Below are 19,383 nucleotides of genomic sequence, written 5' to 3'. Positions count from 1 at the left end.
GTTCAGGCCTCCAGCCCCAAACCACGCTCCTTCCAGCTCCCAGATCTCAGCGTTTATGCACATTTCTGGCCTTTGGACCCGTTTCCCTTTCCAGCCTATTAGGCACAAAATGATCAATTCTCCCAGGTACTCGGGAGCTCAGCCAGCGCCTGCACCGAGATCCAGCGCCCGAGAGCGACGGTCGTAACTCTCCCTCCTGTCCCCCCGGGAGAAATGAGGCCACGCTCCATTAAATCTGCGCCTTTACCCATCGCAGGCGGGGGTAAGGCCGCTCGACACGGCACTTGAAGGGGAAGAGGCACGTCGCGCTCGTGATTTACTACTGTGCGAAATCCCCAGCGACTGCTCAGCTTATTGCGATGTCTCCGCGCATCACGGAGGCTGGTGGACCTTGGCAGGGGTGAGGGCAGTTGGAGGCTGACGCAAACCAGCCTGGAAGAGATGGGGTGTGGGTCAAAGCCTGCCAGGGGCTCCTCTGGTTTGCGGTCAGCTTTCGTGACCTCTCTGAAGACTTGATGCTTTTTGTGTTTTACAAGTGGCATCTTGGCGCAGTCCTTCCTGTGGATCATGCTTTCTGGTTGATAGGAGAAGCAAACAGCAAGGGTGCAATGCCCAGGCTGGGAAGCGAAGGGGACGCTTGGAGCCATCACAGCCAGGACGTTGATGGGGCCCTCTGCTCCCTCCTGTGCGGACACGCAGGGGACAGGCAATCGCAGTATTAATGAGCAGGGAGAGAGAAACGTGCCCCACAGCACGTCACCGCCGCAGGGACCAAGAGCCCTCTGCGTGGACACTCCCTGCTCCGCTCCCGCGTGACTGCCCGGGGGCTCGGATGCAGTCAGGGGCTGGGACAAAGCCATGGGGGAGAGGGGCCAGGAGATGTGATGGGCTGTGAAACTCAACCCGACGCAGGGTTGGTGTGAGGCAGACTCTCCCCCGGCTGCAAGGTGACGGCCACCCCGTGCAGAGCAGCATCAGGCTCGTCACATGCGCTGGGAAGAGCCCAGCGACGGGAGGAAGGCCCTGCTGTCTGCAGGGGTGAGAAAAACTTCCTAATTTCCAGAGATGGGGATTTTTGTTGCATCCCACCGCTGTGTCCATGGGGTATGAGCTTAGGAGGGCTGGGGAAGGGGAGCTGCAGGGCCCGTGGGCTGCTAAACCTGGCGGCATAAAGCTCTCTGCACACCCAGAGATTAAACAAAAGAAGAGCGGGTGATCTTATTAAGGGGGTCTTAAGCAAAGGGAAATCAAGCAACCTTATTAAGAGGGGTTGAACCAGCCATTCGGCTCCCCTGGTCCTGCACATCTCAGCAGGGAGCAGGGATGAACCTACTCGAGCTGCGGAGGGGGCAGTTCCTGGGGCACCTCGAGGTGTCGCAGATCCTCCCCCAGGATTTAAAGATCTCCCTTTGGCTGGCCACACATCACCAAAATGTGTTGCTGGTTGGTAAACTGAGGCACAGAAAGATCCTGAGCTGTTATCGGAGCTTAAAAATAAAAACTAGAAAAGGTTGGATCTGGTCTCTGCCATGAACATGCACGCTCAGGACTGAAACTTCAGGTTACGGCCCAGGCTGTCACGCTGCAGACGGTGCCAGCCATCGGTGCAGAAGGTGCCACAGGCAGATGCGAGAAGCTCTGGCTACGGTTACATTTGGCTGAGGCTGATCCAGAGACTCAGGCTCAAAAAACAAAAAGAATACCCCAAACCCAGAGAGCCCGGTACTTTTCCAACATCAGCCTGAGCAGCGGGAACAGTCTGGATTAAAGCAGAGCATGAGTAATGTCTCTCCTCGAAGAGCAGTGCCCCGGAGAGCCAGCAAAGGGCTGATATCACGGTTGAAGATAGATGCATTTCCATAAACGCTGGAGCAGCAGCCTATAAATAACCGCCTGAATTTACCACTGCTCTCATGTGACCCTGATCCCCGCATTTTCGGCTGCCATCTGTCACCATGGAAATGGCATCACAGGGCCACCAACTATTCATTCATTCATAGGACTGGTCCAGGGGAGGGGGCCCGGAGCGGGGGAGGCATCGCTGAGGCTTTTTAAAGGATGAAAGTTGCAATTCAGGGAGGAAAAATACAGCCGGGAGGTTTAGAGGGAGTGGGTGAGGATGGAGAGGGTGAGGAGGGAGCCATCCTTCCCAAGAGGGCTGCGGCAGAACCTGCGTTTCCCAGCGCGCTGCAGCCAGGCAGGGGCACCTGGGCAGAGCTATGGGAAGGGAGGGACGGACAGACAAGCCCAGATGGACGGAGGGCAGGGATGGACAGACGTCTCCAGGGAGCGCAGGGGTGAATGCCCTTGGCAGGTTGGAGCATCACAAGGGTGCTGCCAGCATGGGGAGATGCATTCACCATCCCCATCTCACCCCAAACCCCTCCTGGCTGCCGGGGCCACCCTTGTGCCTTTAGGAGGAGATGGCTGCCTTAATAACGTACCTTATTGCTTCCTGCTCCTAAGCCTGGCTTTTCCCCCCAAAGCAGGGTGTGAACAGGGAGGGATTAACAGGACAGTGAGCATGGAGCTGTCAGTACGCTCAGATGATTTTCCACCTAAGCTGTCAAGCCGACCTACATTCAAGTGATAATAATCAAAGGGGATAATGCCCTCCGGTTTCTAAATATGTATTTGCCTGCAAAGCCAGGGCCTGTCATGGCTCATTCGAGGCTGGGCGCTACTAACGTGGAGGGAAAGGAGCAGAGCCTGGGAAAGTAGAGCCCAGCCTGACTCAGAGCAGAGGAATTTCTGGCTCTTACAGAGTATTTTCCACCCAAGGCTCCCAACTCGCTCTGCCAGGCTGCTTCCCCGACCCCGTGGGGTGAAGGGATGTGCCCAAGGCTGTAGGTGAGGTGGTGGCACAGCCAGGATCCCAACCAGGACGTTCCCCTTGGATTTGCCCTGCCCATCCCAGTGATGCCGCATCTTCATCGTCACGAGGGGGAGCAGGGACACCCTGGGCCGGCGACCATCAAGCCCGTGCAGATGTGGTGGCGCTTCCAAGGGCTCCCAAACCTCCTGGGTCACCCAAGAGCAGGATGACAACCCCACAGGGTACCGTGTCCCCAGGAGAAGGACAAATGCCAGACAGCCCCAGCTGGAAACATCAAGAAACATGGAGAAAATTATGTTTAAAAGAAACATCTACCATTTATTAGTGAGCTCAGTGAAACCAGCCCCGGTGCCCCTCCGTGCACTCACCTGTTGGCTCTTTTTCTCCAAGCTGCAAGGAGCAGGGACCATCTATTTTTGGCCTGGAGATCATGTCTGAAAAACAAAATCGTGGTTGGGAGGAGGCAATAAGCCGTGTCTGAGCACAAGAAGAAAACCACACTGCTTCATTCAGCCCCAGGGGACAAGCATGCAGGGAATAAAGGGGACTCTGCACAATAGAAGGAAAAATAATAAACCCCAGCACAGGCATAGGAATGAGAACCATGTCCCATCGCCCCTGGGCAAGGGCTCCTAGCAGCGGGACAACACACTTTAAAGAGCTGCTGCTCCCGAGTTCTGGTCTTAATTTTCTTCACATGCCGAGCTGCCATCAGATCAGACACGGCCGAGTCGGCTTTGTGCAACGGGGCAAATTCATGAGCGCCAGGGCTGGGTGGCACCACGCTGGCTCGGGCTGCCGTGGAAGAGCTGGCTCCATTTCCAGGTGGTTTTGGTGACCTGGATGGATCTTTTTGGAGGGGCTTTGAGTGATCTCAGAGAGGGTTCTTTGAAGGCTTCACCCATGGCTTGGCTGATACTGCTTTCCCCCACGGATCCCCAGTCCTGCCCCTCGCTGCCTGCGCTCCCCAGCTGAGCCACCTACATCTCCCTGGAGGGTTTGCAGTGGGACAGACCCCAAAAGCCTTCCCTCGTGTCTGGATCCAGCCCTCCCTGCCCAGCACAGAGGCCTGAGTCAGGGATCTGGGACGGTCTCAGTGTCCGGACCTGCTCTGGGAAGCCACAGGGTCCTTGGACATTTTGTCCTTGGAAATGAAAACAAAAACCCTTCAAAGGGCTGCTCAGCCTCAGATCTCCTTGCACAGGCACTGCTGGCTGCACCATTTATTCTAGGAGGAATAAATCTCAGCCTGCCTTTGGGCCAGCTTCTCAGAAAGGGGACATGCGTTCCCTTTCTGAGTCCCAGAGGGAGGACACAGCCCAGCAGGGAGGGAGTTTGCTACGGCCTCGTCTGGTGCTGCCCAAACCAGCACATGGCTTGTTCCGCCGATGCTCGTCCTGACTGTGCAACCTGCCCAGCAGACTCAACAGGGCTCAAAGTGACAAAACGAGAGATTTTCACCCCAACCGGCATCCCTTGGGAACAAAAAGCATGTCCCAGGCTCTTGAGCCAACCCCACCAAGCTGCTCATCATCCCCTGCCGCAGCTCCTGCCCTCCCCGGGGAGATAACCCCCAGCAACTTGGCACCCGGCATCGTTCCCTACCCAGCTAATGAGAAGCAGCCAAACGCCATCCAGCCAGTCCCCACCAGTAGCTGCTTTCAACAGAAGTCACCCAGGAACCGCCCCGGGGCCGTGCAACCGCAGCCCCGGCTGCCAGGCAGCAGATGGGAGCCAGCCGGCCACCTGCGGTCCCCACGGCCGCCTGCCACCGGCCAGCCCTCCCCGCTGTCCCCAGCCCAGCAATGCAGCTCCCGGGTCATGGGAGCCGCTGGAATCAGGGAACGGAGAAAGCAAAGCTGCCGGCTTCAGCTGGGGGATGCTTCCCACCGGATCCCCAGGGCTCCCACGGGACTTGGCGCGTGGAGCCCGTCGGCTCCTGTTTCACAAGCTACCATGTGATTTTGCCCTGGGTATATTTTAAGCGCTGCCTTTGACGTCACACCTTCTTCCCCAGGATGCTGCTTTCTAAACCTCTCCAGGCAAAATGGTCCCCAAATCTCCCCTTCAGTTTCCTCCCATCACACACTGAGCTCCCTTGGCCTGAGTTTCCCCCATCCCCTGCCGTATCGCCTCCCCACAGCCAGGTCACCCCTTAACAGCTGAACAGAGCTGAGGATGAGGGAGGTGATATTTAATAATGCCCTTTGGCAGAACAAGAAAAAGGTGGGAAAAAACCCACAGGCTGCGAGATGCCCAGCTCACCTGGCAATCGGGCTCGGGGCAGGACCGGTCCATCGGCCTTGCAGGGTGGATGTGGGAAGCAAGGCATCAGGAGATGGAGCCACCCGGGGTGGTGGGTTCACTCTGCTCTTTCCTTCCTTTCGGAGCTGGGTGCAAGCGAAAAGTCCTTCCTGCGCTCCAACTGACCGCCCTGACAAGCCCCATTGGGACTGACAGGGTCTGCATCAGAGAGCAGACCCTGTCCCATCCCCTCCATCCCAGTGACTCTCCTGGATCAGTCCCAGCCCCAAATGAGCTGCTGCATCCTGCCCCAGATCAGGAGCAAGCCTCCAAACCCCTCACCTCCCAGGCCTGAGCACCTCCAGGAGCCGACGCAGGACGCAGCCATCTGGGGAGAAGGACGCGGGCAGGGACGGAGCCGCACGGCCGCGGCTCTTCTTCCAGCAGCTGGGGAGTGTTTTGCAGCACTGCAGCACAAACACACGCTGAGCTCTTCACTTGCATGTCTTGTCCCAGAAACAGCCGCTGTCTGTCCCCGGAAACCTTTACCTGAGCCTCGCTTCACCTCCCATGGAGCTGTTTGGCCTGACCCATGACCAGTGGAGAGCAGCAGAAGGCAAAATCCAACCTGTTTTTTCCCTCCTCCTGGGAATTTTCACCTGCAGCTCCATCTCAGCACATCCCACTGGATCTCGGTGCCAACGCCAGGCACACAAGTGCCTCCGTGTCCTTCCTTGGAGGTCCCTGAAGTCAAGCTGCCTATGGAGATGCTGTGGGGACACCCACTGCCCTGTACACGGCACAAACCCACCCTTCAACATCATGTGAGCACCCATGGCCCAAAAAAACCCCAAAACATCTGGCCAAGGGAGCGTGTTTCCTTACCCCGGACCCTGGGCACAGCCAGATTTTTCTCTTTGAATCCCTTGGCCATCACCCAGCTGGGCATTGCCACAGGCTCTCCTGCATCCCATCTGCCGGTGGGATGTCTCCGGCTGCAGTTCAGCCCCCATCGGAGCCGTGCCAGTGGAGGGGGAAGACGCAGGAGGTCTCAGGGCTGGCAGAGGTCACTCGGAGGACTAAAGCAGCTGATAAAAAAAAAATCCCATCCCAGTGGTTCAGCTGGAAACGATCATCCAAGTGAAGACAAACAGGTTGGGACAAGCCGCCCTCCCCTCCCTTGTGCCCCTCAACCCTTCAAGCTCCCCGCACAAGGGGGTTTCGCTGAGCTTTAAGGACAGAGCAAGCCCCAAGGTATGTGAAACGCTGCTGGAGAGAAGAGCCTGGATGCCATCCCTCGCCCTCCCCGCTGAGCTCCCATCCACCCAGCAAGACAGCCGCCCGCGGGGCTGCCTCTCCCCTGCCTCGGTGCGGAGAAGCTGCTGACGCTCGGCCCCTCTGGAGCCCTCTCCCGTTGGGAAGAGCCGGGCTGCCCCATTATAGCTGGCACAAATGAAGGCTTCTCCCCCTCCCTCAGCCCCTGGGGCTGATTCTTCTCCTCTCCCATCCTACGGCACAGACCCAGCCCAGCTGCAGTGGGGCCAGGAGGAGGAATCGGGCTCGGGAGAGCTTTGAGGAGCGTTTCTGCCTGGGCAGCATCTCCTGGGCTGAGCTGTGCGGGTCCAGGGTGGCCACACTGCTCCAGCCCACTCACACCAGAGATGCAGGCTCATGCCTTGAGATCCTGCACCGAGGTAGGGTTTGCTACAGCTTTGCAAGATGTTGGGAGAGAGGGATTTTTTCAGCCGAGGCAGGGTTCGCTAAAGCATTGCAGACAGCTGGGAGAGGGGGATTTTTCCTCCCCAGGTCTCCTTACCGGGACAGGGGTGACAGCAGGAGATGGATTTGCCAAGGGGAGAAGCGTCAGCCATGCAGCATGATGGGTGGTAGCCCCAGCTGGAGCAGGGCTGGCTGTGGTTTGACTTTGTACCTGTTCAAGCCTCCCGTGTTTCTGGCTTCTCCTTCTTTCCCCCAGTGCCCAGAGCTTTCTGTGCCAGCTGCAAAGTGGGGGTTCCCCTGCCGTGCCCCATCCCTTCCCCTGAGGCTCCAGCAGTGCCATGAACCAAGGGAAGCCAGACAGTGCTGAGATCAAGCAATGTTTGATGGGCTCAGGGAAGGATTTACTCAGGCCTCAGCGAACAGGATCTTCCTCCCTGTTACAGTGCTCAGAGCTTCCACGATGGCACAGCAGGATCCCAGCCAGGACCCCCCGGGCATCCCCCCCCCATGAAAGCACCTCAAAACCAGCCATTCAGGGACCTCCCGGGGCATCTTCCAGTGGAAACACTCACCCAGCTCAGCCTTCACGTGGGAAACCATCCAGGCACCAACTGCCTGTCGGTCCCCATCCTGTCCCCCCACATCCCAGCATCCCCACGGCTGTCGGCATGTGGAACCGCTGCCAAGACAGCAGCGCGCTCCATTGTCCGGGTCAGGCTTCAACCGCTGCCACCCGAGAGGAGGTTTGGACACCCAACAAAACTGGCAACGCCGAAGAGACCCCGGAGGAGGTGAAGAGACAAACAACTGTAGAAATCAACCCCAAAAAAACAATACGTCTTTTTGAGGCCGGGATAAAGCCCATCGTCCCCGCTGCGGGGCTCGACCTCGGCTGAATGACAGCCACCGCCGCTGAGAAAGGGACCGCAGAGGAATGCAGCCGCGCGGGGGTTCCCGGTGGGGGGGGAACACGGGGGATGTTCGTGTTTGGGAGAGGGGATTGCGAAGCTCGTGGCCTTTTGAGCCGTGGCCCCGTCCGAGACGAATGTTCGTAGCTCTGTTTCGGCTGCACCATCTGGATATTTAACCCCTGGGCAGAGCTGGGGGGGGGCAAGGGGGCTGAGCACAACCCAGGAGCTGGGGAGGGGGCTATGAATCAAGGGGAAGGTGGGGGGGGGGGACACAAAAGGAGCCTGGACAAAATAGGAACTATCTAACCAGGCTGATTTTATGGACATTTTAACCTTCCCTTCTCTTTGTTACCTGGAATTTACAGCCCCTTCAAGAAAGTGCTCAAAGCTGGGCCCAAGGGCACAAAACACGCAGCACCATCTCTCTGCAGCTGGGGAAGGGCCGTCTTGTCTAGGCTGGGCTCTTCCTAGAAAGGTTGGACTAGATGGCCCCTGAGGTCCCTTCCAACCTGTGACTCTGTGAAGATCAGATGGAAACAGAAGGTCCCAGCCTGCATCATGCCTTAATTCCTCCACATATGAAGGTATCGCCTTGCAGTGGTTTGACCCTGGCTGGACACCCACTGCCCACCAAAGCTGCTCCATCACTCCCCTTCTCAGCTGGACAGGGGAGAGGAAATATAACAAAGGGCTCATGGGTCAAGATAAGGACAGGGAGAGATCACTCACCAATTACTGTCATGGGCAAAACAGACTTGATTTGGGGAAAACAGCTTAATTTATTACCGATCAACTCAGAGCAGGGTAATGAGAAATAAAACCAAATCTTAAAACACCTTCCCCCCACCCCTCTCTTCTTCCTGGGCTCATCTTCACTCCTGATTTTCTCCACCTCCTCCCCGCCAGCGGTGCCAGAGGACGGGGAATGGGGGTTGGGGTCAGTCCATCACATGTCATCTCTCTTGCTCCTTCCTGTGCAGGGGAGGGCTCCTCACACTCTTCCCCGCTCCAGCAAGGGGTCCCTCCCACAGGAGACAGTCCTCTATGAACTCCAACGTGGGTCCTTCCCATGGGCTACTGTTCTTCATGACCTGCTCCAGCGTGGGTCCCTTCCTCGGGGCGCAGCCCTTCAGGGACAGACTGCTCCAGCGTGGGTCCCCCACAGGGTCACAAGTCCTGCCAGCAAACCTGCCCCAGCGGGGGCTTCCCTCTCCACGGGGCCACAGCTCCTGCCAGGAGCCTGCTCCAGCATGGGCTTCCCACGGGGTCACAGCCTCCTTTGGGCATCCACCTGCTCTGGCGTGGGGTTCTCCGTGGGCTGCAGGTGGCTATCAGGTCCACCACGGACCTCCGTGGGCTGCAGGTGGTTATCTGCTCCACCACAGACCTCCATGGGCTGTAGGTGGCTATCTGCTCCACTATGGACCTCTGTGGGCTTCAGGGGCACAGCCTTCCTCACCATGGTCTTCACCTCCACTGGCTACAGGGGAATCTCTTCTCCAGCACCTGGAGCACCTCCTCCCCCTCTGACCTTGCTGTCTGCAGGGCTTGTTCCTCTCACACATTCTCATTCCCCTCTTTGGCTGAAGTTGCTGCTGTTGTGCAGCAAATTTTTCCCCTTCTTAACTCTGTTATCCCAGAGGCGCTACCACCATCGCAGATGAGCTCACCCTTGGCCAACAGCAGGTCTGTCTTGGAGCTGGCTGACGTTGGCTTTATTGGACATGGGGGAAGCTTCTAGCAGCTTCTCATGGAAGCCACCCCTGTAACCCCCCCACTACCAAAACCTTGCCACATAAACCCAATCCATTCCTCATCTAAACACCCGAATTTAGCAGATTAGGCTTTGAGTTTGCACTCTGAGCCTCCACGCCAGGTGGAAATAGGGGCTGGGGGTGCAGGGGAAGGTGGGGGTCCTGCCTTGGGGAAGGGTTGGGAAGTCCTGGGGGAGTAAGTCAGCAAAAACAAGAATAAGAGGAGTCGGGAGAGAGGATGAGGAAAGGGAAGAGCGAGGAGGCGGCGGTGGCGGGGAGACAGACTGCATCAACCATCTGCTGCGGGTGCTTTTAATTGCTTGGGTTCATTTCAGCTCCGCTGCCTCAGCTTTGCTGCAAGAGCTGCCAGTGTTGGGAGTTGGTCCCCAGCACCAACCTGGACCACAGGGGACACTCAGGGATGGGTCAGGATGAGACCCAGCCCCGGAGCAGCCCAGGTGCGATGGCGGGGAAAGAAAGGAGCCACGTTTTGCTGGGCTGAACTGGGGAAAGCAGCATCTGTGCCAAGGATGGGACCAGCCGGGGCTCCATCACCAAACCACCCGCTGGGGCCAGGGTCCTCCAGCAGAGCCAGGCTGGAGCAAGGGAAGGAAAAGCTGCTCAGAGCAGCCGCAGCTGCTTTACGCAACCAGGCAGATGCCCCAATCCCTCACAGCTTTTTAAAGATTCCTTAATTCAAGCACTCGAGCTTGAGAAGGGGACATGCACCTGGGGCTGCTGAGCTCTGCTCCAGACTATAATTATCCCCCTTCTCCCCCAGCAGCTCCTTCTGTACCATCTGCACCTCCCAACACCTCCCTCACTCTTGCCTTCACTGCTTTCCTGCATGTCCCCCCAAAAAAAACCCTCACCTGGGGGTCCCCATCCCTGCAGTGTTGCTTTCCCTGCACCCCAAATCACCTAAGCCAACCTGATGCCAACTGCCAGGAGCAGGCACAAAAGTCACTGGCTGTAAATGTGGGCACCCCCTGCCCTCCTCAGCGTGGGATCTCTCTCGCTGGACCAGGAACGCCCATCAGGGGACCAGCATCATGCTGGTGGCCAAGGCCACCAGCCCCTCCCACACTGGCTCTGGGTGGCTTTGGGGGTACCCACCATCACAAGGGCTGTAGCCCATGAGGTCTTTATCTCAGCCCTACCATAACACAAAGAATAACAAGCCATTTTGCTCCCACAGCCCTTTTACCCCCCATTTAGGGGGTCAGCTTGGGAGGGAAAACCCAGCTGTTAATTATCCCTTCCTCACATATGCAAAAAGCCAGCTGCCCATTGGCTGAACCGCATGAATCTACTCACACGATGCAACATCCGCCCTCCCATTGGCTTCAGAGCTAGCACTGATTTATAGGCTGGGCATCACCTGCCCTTTTGGGGGGTCCCTGGGCTCCCAAAAGGCTCCAAATCCCCTGATGAGCTGGTCTGGATCAGGCCCCACCACCACCACCACAGATACCATTAACTGGGGCCTGTTAATTGTTTGCAATACAGCAGGGATAGCCCCGGGAAGAACGGGGACGATGCTGCACCATGAGCCACCCGTCTGCAGATCCCAGCTCCTGGCACCGTGGGATTCCATGGGATCCCAGTGTCTCCATACTGGGAGCGCTGGGAATGCCGAGCTTTCTGTGTTGGCTTGTGACAGGGATCACCTGTATCCTGCAAAACTGCTGGGTGTGAGGATTCAGAGGGGCAAAGCCAGCCCAGCCTCCCCACATCGGAGGCATGCGCCGGGCGGGAGGGATTGGCGTGGTCTGGTTGGGAAGCTGAGAGGCTCAGTCAAGCACCGGAGCCGTGCATCCCTCACCCGAGTGTTGACAAACAGGATTAGTGCTGCCCACAGATTAAACATGCCGTGCCTGGGGTTTAATTTCCTTGGGAAAGTTTGACATTGAAATCCAAGGCTACAGCGAGCTGCAGCATCCAAGCGCTGGGTGCTGGCTGTGATGAGTTTGTCAGGCCTCTGCTGGTGCTCGGGTCTCTGAGCTGCACGCCAACCCCAGTGGGTGAAATCATCCTGGTAAGGCTGAAAGCTGGGGATGGACCTGGAGCATCAGTGGAGGTGAGAGGCTGAGGGCAGTGGCGGGGATTTGGGAGCCAAATCGGTGTCCCGTGTTCCGCAGGGAGCCAGCAGGTCCCTGTCAGACCCTGAGCCCCGGCAGCTCCTTTCCAAACACCTGCCCAAAGGGACGGCCCAGGCAAAATTGGGAAGATAAATCCAAAGTGATCACTCACCAAGCAGCTTAACACAATCAGCTTAGAGCACCAACAAGAAGCCATGGCTGAAAGAAGTCGGATCCTTAATCTTGGAGCAAATCCTGCTCCAAGGCCAGCTCCCCTCCCTGCCCCGTCCATCCCCTTGGGACTTCACCCTCCTTTTTCCAGCATCCCAGGAGATCCCAGGGTCAGGCTGAGGACAGGCCAAGCACTGGGGACATCTGCCTGCAAACAGGTGGAGGAAGACAAAAGAGCCCGACACAGGGAATCTGGCAGCTGGCACGCGTGAGGTTGGGGGCAGAGGCTGATACTCGGGGGGAGCCACCACTGCTGGGGAAAACCCCGAGGGTCAGGAGTTTGGGCAGTAAAAGAGGAAGAAAAAAGGGTGATTGGAAAGGTGTGCCCTCAGCTGCCGTGTGAGCAGGACGTGGCTGAGGCACCGCGCTGCAAACACAGGGGTCCCCTCCACAAGAGGGACAGGGACCCTCCTCCTGATTTACCCCAGGACCAGCTGGGGAGGGATCCCACGAGCAGCCATGCTGGGAGAGCGCACCAGCCCTTCTTCCTATCGCACTTCACCAGGTAATCGCCTCTCCCAATTACACAATTAGCATAAGGAAAAGTAATTACGGAACAGAGGCGTATAATCGTACAGCAGCTGCTGTGATTTCAGGTGGCAAATGGAGGGGCGAGATGTGTCTGGGGAGATGATGCTGGGAGGGAAATCTCCCCCAAAAAGCAGGGGACAGAGACAACATGGCAGCCTCGCGCACACATTTGCACACACGTGTGCGCTAACAGCCCCTATGGTCACATTAACAGCTCTGTGGACGGATGAATTACGGAGCCAGGCAGCCGCCAAGCAATTTGGGATCGCGGTGGTTAATTATATTAACGCACGCAGGTCCCCTGCCCCATTTCTTCCTTTTCCTCCAGCATCGGGCTCAGGTCTGCAGCATTTTTCTGCTTTATAATTGCCTGGAGGAAGGCATTAATGGCTGGGTGGAAGGATAAATTGCAAGGCCGGGCAGCTGCGAGCAGTTTAGGATTCCAACGTGTTAATTATGTTAAAGGCACTAAATAATTTCAGTGTTGATGAGGGAAGGGAGGGGGGAGGTGGTGGAGAGATGCTCCAGGAGGCTGTGGCGTGTCCAAGGCGCTGGAGGGGATTGGGTACCTATGGCCAGAGATGCACAGGCACCTTGTTCCCATTAGCTCCGTTGGAAAAGGCAAGTTTTTAAAATGCAATAGCCTGATCTGGAGATGTTTGGAGCCTGAGCACGTTATGTTTGGACAGCCAGGGCTGGAGAAGCCGTTTCCCCTCCAGTGATGCCAGGCTCACCCAGGCAGGTGCCTGCAGCAGGTTGCACAGGGGAGGACAGCAGGGAAACGCTCTGTCCTTGCGGGGAGGAAATCAGTGGTGATGGAGAAACCTCCTTTCCCCGGGGAGGTGGTTCAGCTCCACACCCAGACCCCCGGAGGCTGCATTCCCTGGGGGGAGTGGGCTGGACCCGCTGCCTCCGGCTGGGCTCATCAGGGCCGGTGCCACCGTCCTTCCCTCTCCGAGGTGCCGTTGTCACTAGATGGCAGTGGAGCATCTCCGTGAGGCTCTGGGGGAGCCTCGGGAGACCCCCCTAAACCCCCCGAGCCTCTCCCATCCCCTCCAGGCAGACCCGAGTGATAACCAGAGCCATCCTACCCCAGTGCTGGTCCAAAGGGATCCCAGATCGGATCTCAGCAAACCCAAGCTGCGAGGCACCGGCGTTGCCCTGGATACAGCCTGTTTTCTGGCTGAGGTTTTATTTGGGTGGAAAAAATTAAGATCTTGGCTGCTTAGCAGGGATTTCTTCTGCAACGGTCTCAGTTCTGGACTCACGTGCACTGCCCACGTTTCTGCCTGTCAGAGCCCAGGCGTGAGCGTGATGCAGAGCCCAAATTCCCTGCTCAGCCTCGGTGCTGCAATATAACCCCCAGCCCTCGCCCAGACCCTGGCTGTCCCCTCGCCATGGGGACAGTGTCCCTGCACACAGCCCTGTGTTGTACAAGCTATAAACAGGGGAGGCAAGACAAACCTTGGAGCTGCCATCCCCATCCTGGGCTAGCATCTCTCTGGGGTGAAAACAGACTCTTTAACCCAGGCACAATCCTGTGGGAACAAGGAACTAAACTGCCCGGCCGGACTGGCAGCAGAGCGGCCCAAACGAGAAATCCCTCAAGGAAATCAGTTTAGTTCAATCGCTGCAGCAGTTGGCACACGGCTACAAACGAATCTACAAACCAGCTCCATTAAATCAGTGTAATTTCTGGGCATGCATCAGCTCTGGTTTTACAGTCCTTCATGCAGGACGCTCCGTCTACAGCAGAGGGGCCTTCCAGAGGTGGCTGGTTTTCCTGCCTCAGCGTCGCACCTTCCCTCCGCCCTCCAGGACCAGCAGCTGGGATGGGGCAGTGCTGGAGCTGAATCAATTCCTGCTTGGGAAAGACATAGCAAAACCTGGAGGAGGTCTCTCTCTCCAGCGTGGTCAGGTCTAGGACATGCAGCTCCAGGCTGAAACACCTGGTCAAAATGGACAGGAACACCTGAAAAGGGAGAAATTCACCCCAAATTCAAGGCTAGCTGGGAGGACGAAGCCCCCAGACCCAGCAGAGCAGAGGGATGTCACAGTGCAGGCAGGGGACTGCGCAGCACTGGGATGCAGGGATGGGAGTGAGGTCAAGGAATGGACATACCCTAAACCAGGTTGATAAAGGATGGGAATAACTAATCCAGACTTGCCCAGCTCCTCTGGTCCGTGCTGTGCATGAGACACGGGGCTGGCCCAGCAAAACCAGCATCCCACCAGCACCTTCATCTGGCAAAAGCCATAGCACTCACCACCTGGCCAATATGGGCTCCCAGACCAGCTCAGGAGAGAGATTTTAGGGTTTCTCCCTCCTTTTGGGCATGGCCAGGCCAGGCCAGACCCCAAGTGAGGGAGGTAAAGAGGGATGGGAAAACCAGACAGACCCTTGCTTTTCAATCCCTGACTCAAATCTTACCAGGGAGCAGGTGGAATCCGCGGGTCCCTGGGACTTCAGTAACCACAGCAAAGCCTGAAAAAAAGGGTGACATTAAATCACGAGAAACACCCTGTTATTTATTGGGTGCTTCAGTGGGTGCAGGTGTGCCTGGCAGCTTGTAACCACAGAGAAACCAACACTGCTGGCAGAAATCGGGGTGATGCAGTCCAGCTGCGGTGCCAGAGAGCGGCACTAAGACCACATCCATCCTCCAAAGGGATTTATTTCTTTGGCAGCGGGGAGGGAAAACAGCAAGCTCTGCTCATTCTCAGCTGCGTTTCCACAGTCCCCCAAGACCTGCATTCCCTGACACTGGGGCATCAGATTTCCATGGCTGAGGATCAGCCTCTTATCACTGAGGTCTGCAGGAAATTGGGGCTGATGGGAGGCCCTGGGAGCCAGGATGGGGTTTGGAGGCTGCTGCTGGGCCAGGCACAGAGCCCAGGTCCCTTTGGGGCATTCGGGCTGGGTTAAGCACATCGGGGTGCACCCCAGGGGGGCTTTTGGGATTTACCCTGGGGATTGCTGGTTTGGGGAGGGCACAGCACTCACCTCCTGCCTTCTTGCATCATCACACAGGTCCTGGGATGGGCACGTGAAACAGGGTGGTGGGGAGAACATGAGCCTGCGCTGGGCTCTGCAGCCAATGTGGCAGGGAACCCTCCTCTTCCTCATCCTGCTCCTTTTCTACAGGCCGCAGGAGAAAGAAGGAAAGATGTTTGCAGGGAGCCTCCAAGAAAAGAAACTCCAAGGGCTCAACCCCACGGTCTGTTAACCTTCAACCTTTACCCTAAACCAAGAAGAAAACAGGAGACAGGGGCTATTGAACAAGAGCATCTCCACCTGCTGTCAATCACCCTGACTTGGGACAGCTGATGACAGTGATTGACAGCAGCTCAGAATGGGGCTGAGCCCCTCTGCCAGGGTCTTCCCCGCTCTCCCTCTCTCCCAGCCCATCCAGCCCCTCGGAGGAGAGCTAACCCACACCAGATCTGGCTGCTCTGAATTTATTAAAACAACAAACAGGGTCTCTGCCTCCAGGTGCCCTCGTGCATTCCTGCGGGGCCGGCAGGAGCCGGGGCTGGCGGCGGGTGTCTTAGGAAACAGCATCATCCCAAACCCGGCTGCTCCGTGTCCTACCGAGCCTCCCCGTGGGAAGGGGGGCTGGCGCAGCACGTGGGGTCCCATCGAGGCGGTGGTGTCCCAGCAAGAAGCAGAGAGGTCGTGGGATGGTGGATCTTACGGTGGTGCAGAGCTGCTGCACCTGACTCCTGTAGAGCGGATGCATTTTTTCTTCCTATAGCAAATGCTCTTTCTGCCCCATTTCCCACCCCCCACCCCCAGGGAGGGTATTTCTGCTGCCCCTTGCTCACTTTCTGGGGCTGAACGCAACTTCCTCGCTCCTTCCCGGTGAAGGAATAGTGAACAGTGAAAGCCCAAGGTGGCTAAAGCACTATCTTGAGCGGCTGGTAAAAGGCTGCCACGCTCCCACCCAGAAGCATCTGCATTAGTGGGCAAAAGTGGGGGTGAATTAATCTTCCACACGCAGCCAAGGGGAATCGGCTGGGCTGGGAGATGGCCCTGCTGGAATCAGTGAAAGGATGGATTTCAGCCTGGAAGACGTCGCAGCCTCGATAGGGTCAGCATGTCCCACGCTGCCGGGGTCTGGCTTCCCTTGAATGTAACAAGCTAATGAAATTACTGCAAGTCGGAGGGACACAGAGGAGGCTCTGTGCCTTCCTCCACGGAAAAGTATTTCTCACATTCAGCTCAGCAATATTGCCTCTGTGCCAGGGACTGCGGCACCCGTGGGGGAAGCTATGCAGGGCAGGAGCGAGGGGATGCTGCAAAATCCCTCCCCGAGCATCCGCCTTTGGTGCCCTGCTCTTGCCCAGGCTGGTGGGTGCTGCCGGATGGGCTGGTCCGACAGGCACAGAGGATCCTGCTGTGCCGGAGGGATCGAGAGCAAACCAAGCAGCGCTACAGCAAAACAGGCAGCGCAGAAAGGTGTCACAGCAACTTTATCACTCCCTGCTGCCGATTAACCTTCCCGTGCAATTTTATCCTCTGCCCGGATGAGCAGGTCCCCAGGCGTGGTTTGGGTTGGGTTGTGAGGATGGGGCAGCCCTTGCTCAGCTCCCCGGGGAGCAGAGGCACAGAGAGGGGTATTCTGCCTCCCCTCCGCTGCCGCTGGCCTCGGCTAACAACCGTGACTCCTCCGTGTGGCAGAGGAAGCGGGGTTAATGCCGAGGAAAGCCTCGGCCGGCTCTGCTGAGCTCATGCCCTCAGTGAAGTTATTGAATTTACTCCCCCCCGACAAGCTGAAGGGAAGAGCAGCGGGGGCTGCCGCAGGGCACGCTGCGCCTGCGAGCCAGGTGGGACCCATTAGACCCCATCCTGGGGACGAGGCAGCACCGTCCCACCCATCACACATGTCCCCGGGGAGAAGGGTGGGGGCCCTGTTCCCTCTCACCCCAGGATTGTCCTCCCGAAAACGGGGCTGGGAGAAAACCCCAAGAGCAGGGAAGGACGGAGGGGCAAACAGACGCTGCTGGGAAGGAAGGCGGGGAGCAAAGGGGAGTTGCTGGTGCAGGTCAGGTCCTGCTCATGGGGTAACGCCATCACCCTGAGAGGGGAAAAGCTGCGATCTATGACCCAAATTAGCAGCTTTGGACACAAATACGATGGTCACTCAAGCTGCTAAAATTTAGCCTGTGTGACCATCTCTGCGCTCTGAGAACCTTCTGCCCCAATGAAACCACCTCATACAGCAGCCCCACACACACCGCAGGGTCCCCCGAGACCCCAGCACCCAGAGACCCACGTCCCTGCCAAGTGCTCAGCGCAAGGGGCTCCATCCTCGGCTCCCTCTGCCACATGGGTCCCCTCTCCAGCTCCTCGCTCCAGCTTTTGGGGCTCTGCACAGCTGAGCTGGGCTGGGGAACCCCCTCAAAGATGCTCAGAAGAAGCAGCAACAAAAAAAGATAATCACAGATTAACACTTTTCCCCCAGAATGGCCCATTCTACCAGTTTCAAATGAGGAACATGGTGCCCAGACCCCATCATAATTTTTCCCCTGACCCAACTTCCTAAAATACTCACTTTCCCCTAAGTTACCTGGATTTGATGACTTTCTCATAGGCTGCACATCCTGGGATCTCAGTTCTCTGGGCAATCCCTCCAGGAGCATCCTCTCCCGGGCACTGGACCATGGGGTTTGCTGCTGAGCCCTTACCCGCTGCTCCGGGGGGCAGCAGCCCCTTTTACTGTTGGCTCCGTGCAGAAAGGGCTGATCCTGGCTGTTTCATCCTCCCCAACTACTCTGGGCACAGAGTTTTAATGTGAAAATGCTGTGGGCTGTTTGGGGAGTGGAAGGAAGACATCTTTTACTCCAATTTGGCAGGGGTCGCCTCCACTTATTGCTCTGAGCTTCCCCCCTGCTGCTCCGAAGGCTTTGAACTGGCTCAGATCCCATTAATGGGGTTAAGGAACAGCAGGGAAAACATAGGGTTAGTATCAGAGGAAATATAGGGAGCCTGCTGGTGTTTAGGGCCCGATTCTGTGGGATGCTCAGGCTCTCCATCACCTGAGACAGCCCCGTGTTTCATGCCATGGAGCTGTTCTTGATAAACACCCAATGCAGGGAAGAACACCGGCGCAGAAAAGCTCAAGTCATGGAAACCAAGTGGGGATGTATTTGGGGAAAGCACCACGGCACACCGCTCTCCTCCACCCCGTGGGCTCACACACAGAGAGACACAGCCCACGTCCACGCTGCAGCGAGGAAAACGTGGTCCCAAGTGCCTTAACCCAGTTACCGGGGTGTGAGCACCCGCCAGGACACAGGAGCTCTGCCCGATCCCGCCTTGGAGCTGAGCACGCTGCCCTTTGCAGAGCCGCCGCATCTCCTGCTGTTGTGTTTATACCAATTAACTTGCTCAAAGCAATTAATGAGCTCCAACACCTCCAGCCATCACCTTCCTATAATAGCGGTGGCCCAGAAGGTATAAGCAAAGAGCAGGGCACGTCACCGAGCCGGACTGCACCACTTCGGGATGGGAAAGAAAGCAAGGATGGAGATTTGCTTCTATTGTGCATCTGCTGAAATCCCAGGGGCCAAATTGTCCTTCACCAACAAGCCTGTCATGCAAACTTGCACCATCACTTCTCATCCGCGATGGCCCGTCTGTCTGTTCCCAGTCCTCCTGGGGCTGACAGAGGTAAAGGTCTCAGCGTAACCTGTATCTCTCACTCTCAGAGAAGAGGAAAGGAGGTGCCAAGTTTCCCCCAAGCCTTTACACCCCGTTGGTGGGTCTCCACCGGTGAGCGCAGCAGCCAAAAGGGAAGGAGAGAGCAGACGACCAACGCTGCAGACAACCAGTCAACCCAAGACACCTCTTACACGAGCTGCACGTGCTGGCCCAGCTCCTCGGCAGGGTTAAAACCACCCAGTGCTCTTCAGTTGAGCTTTTTTTTTTTCTGGTGCCTTTTTTTCTTTTTTCTTCAGTGAAATTGCTTAAAAGTTCAATGGCACGGGTTTTGTTTCCTATCAAAGGACCTTTCAGATACGGAACAGCTTGCGGCTCCTCACAGGGAGATTTGCAGTTGAAAGGTCAAAGCTGT

General features: G+C 57.1%; 1 long non-coding RNA gene across 1 annotated transcript; it reads right to left on the bottom strand.

Moving 5' to 3' along the window:
- Positions 1 to 11,956: 11,956 nt before the first annotated feature.
- LOC135316945 (uncharacterized) lies at positions 11,957 to 15,451 on the bottom strand. Its single transcript, XR_010376131.1, has 3 exons — positions 15,312 to 15,451; positions 14,739 to 14,792; positions 11,957 to 14,168 (listed from the first exon to the last, which is right to left on the bottom strand). It is a non-coding gene; the product is annotated as an uncharacterized LOC135316945 (long non-coding RNA).
- Between the last annotated feature and the right edge of the window lie 3,932 nt (positions 15,452 to 19,383).

This window comes from Phalacrocorax carbo, chromosome 23, assembly GCF_963921805.1.
Source record: "Phalacrocorax carbo chromosome 23, bPhaCar2.1, whole genome shotgun sequence".
NCBI classification, from domain to species: Eukaryota; Metazoa; Chordata; class Aves; order Suliformes; family Phalacrocoracidae; genus Phalacrocorax; species Phalacrocorax carbo.
The sequence above is the reverse complement of the archived record's forward strand: the minus strand, read 5'-3'. Positions and strand labels throughout refer to the sequence as shown.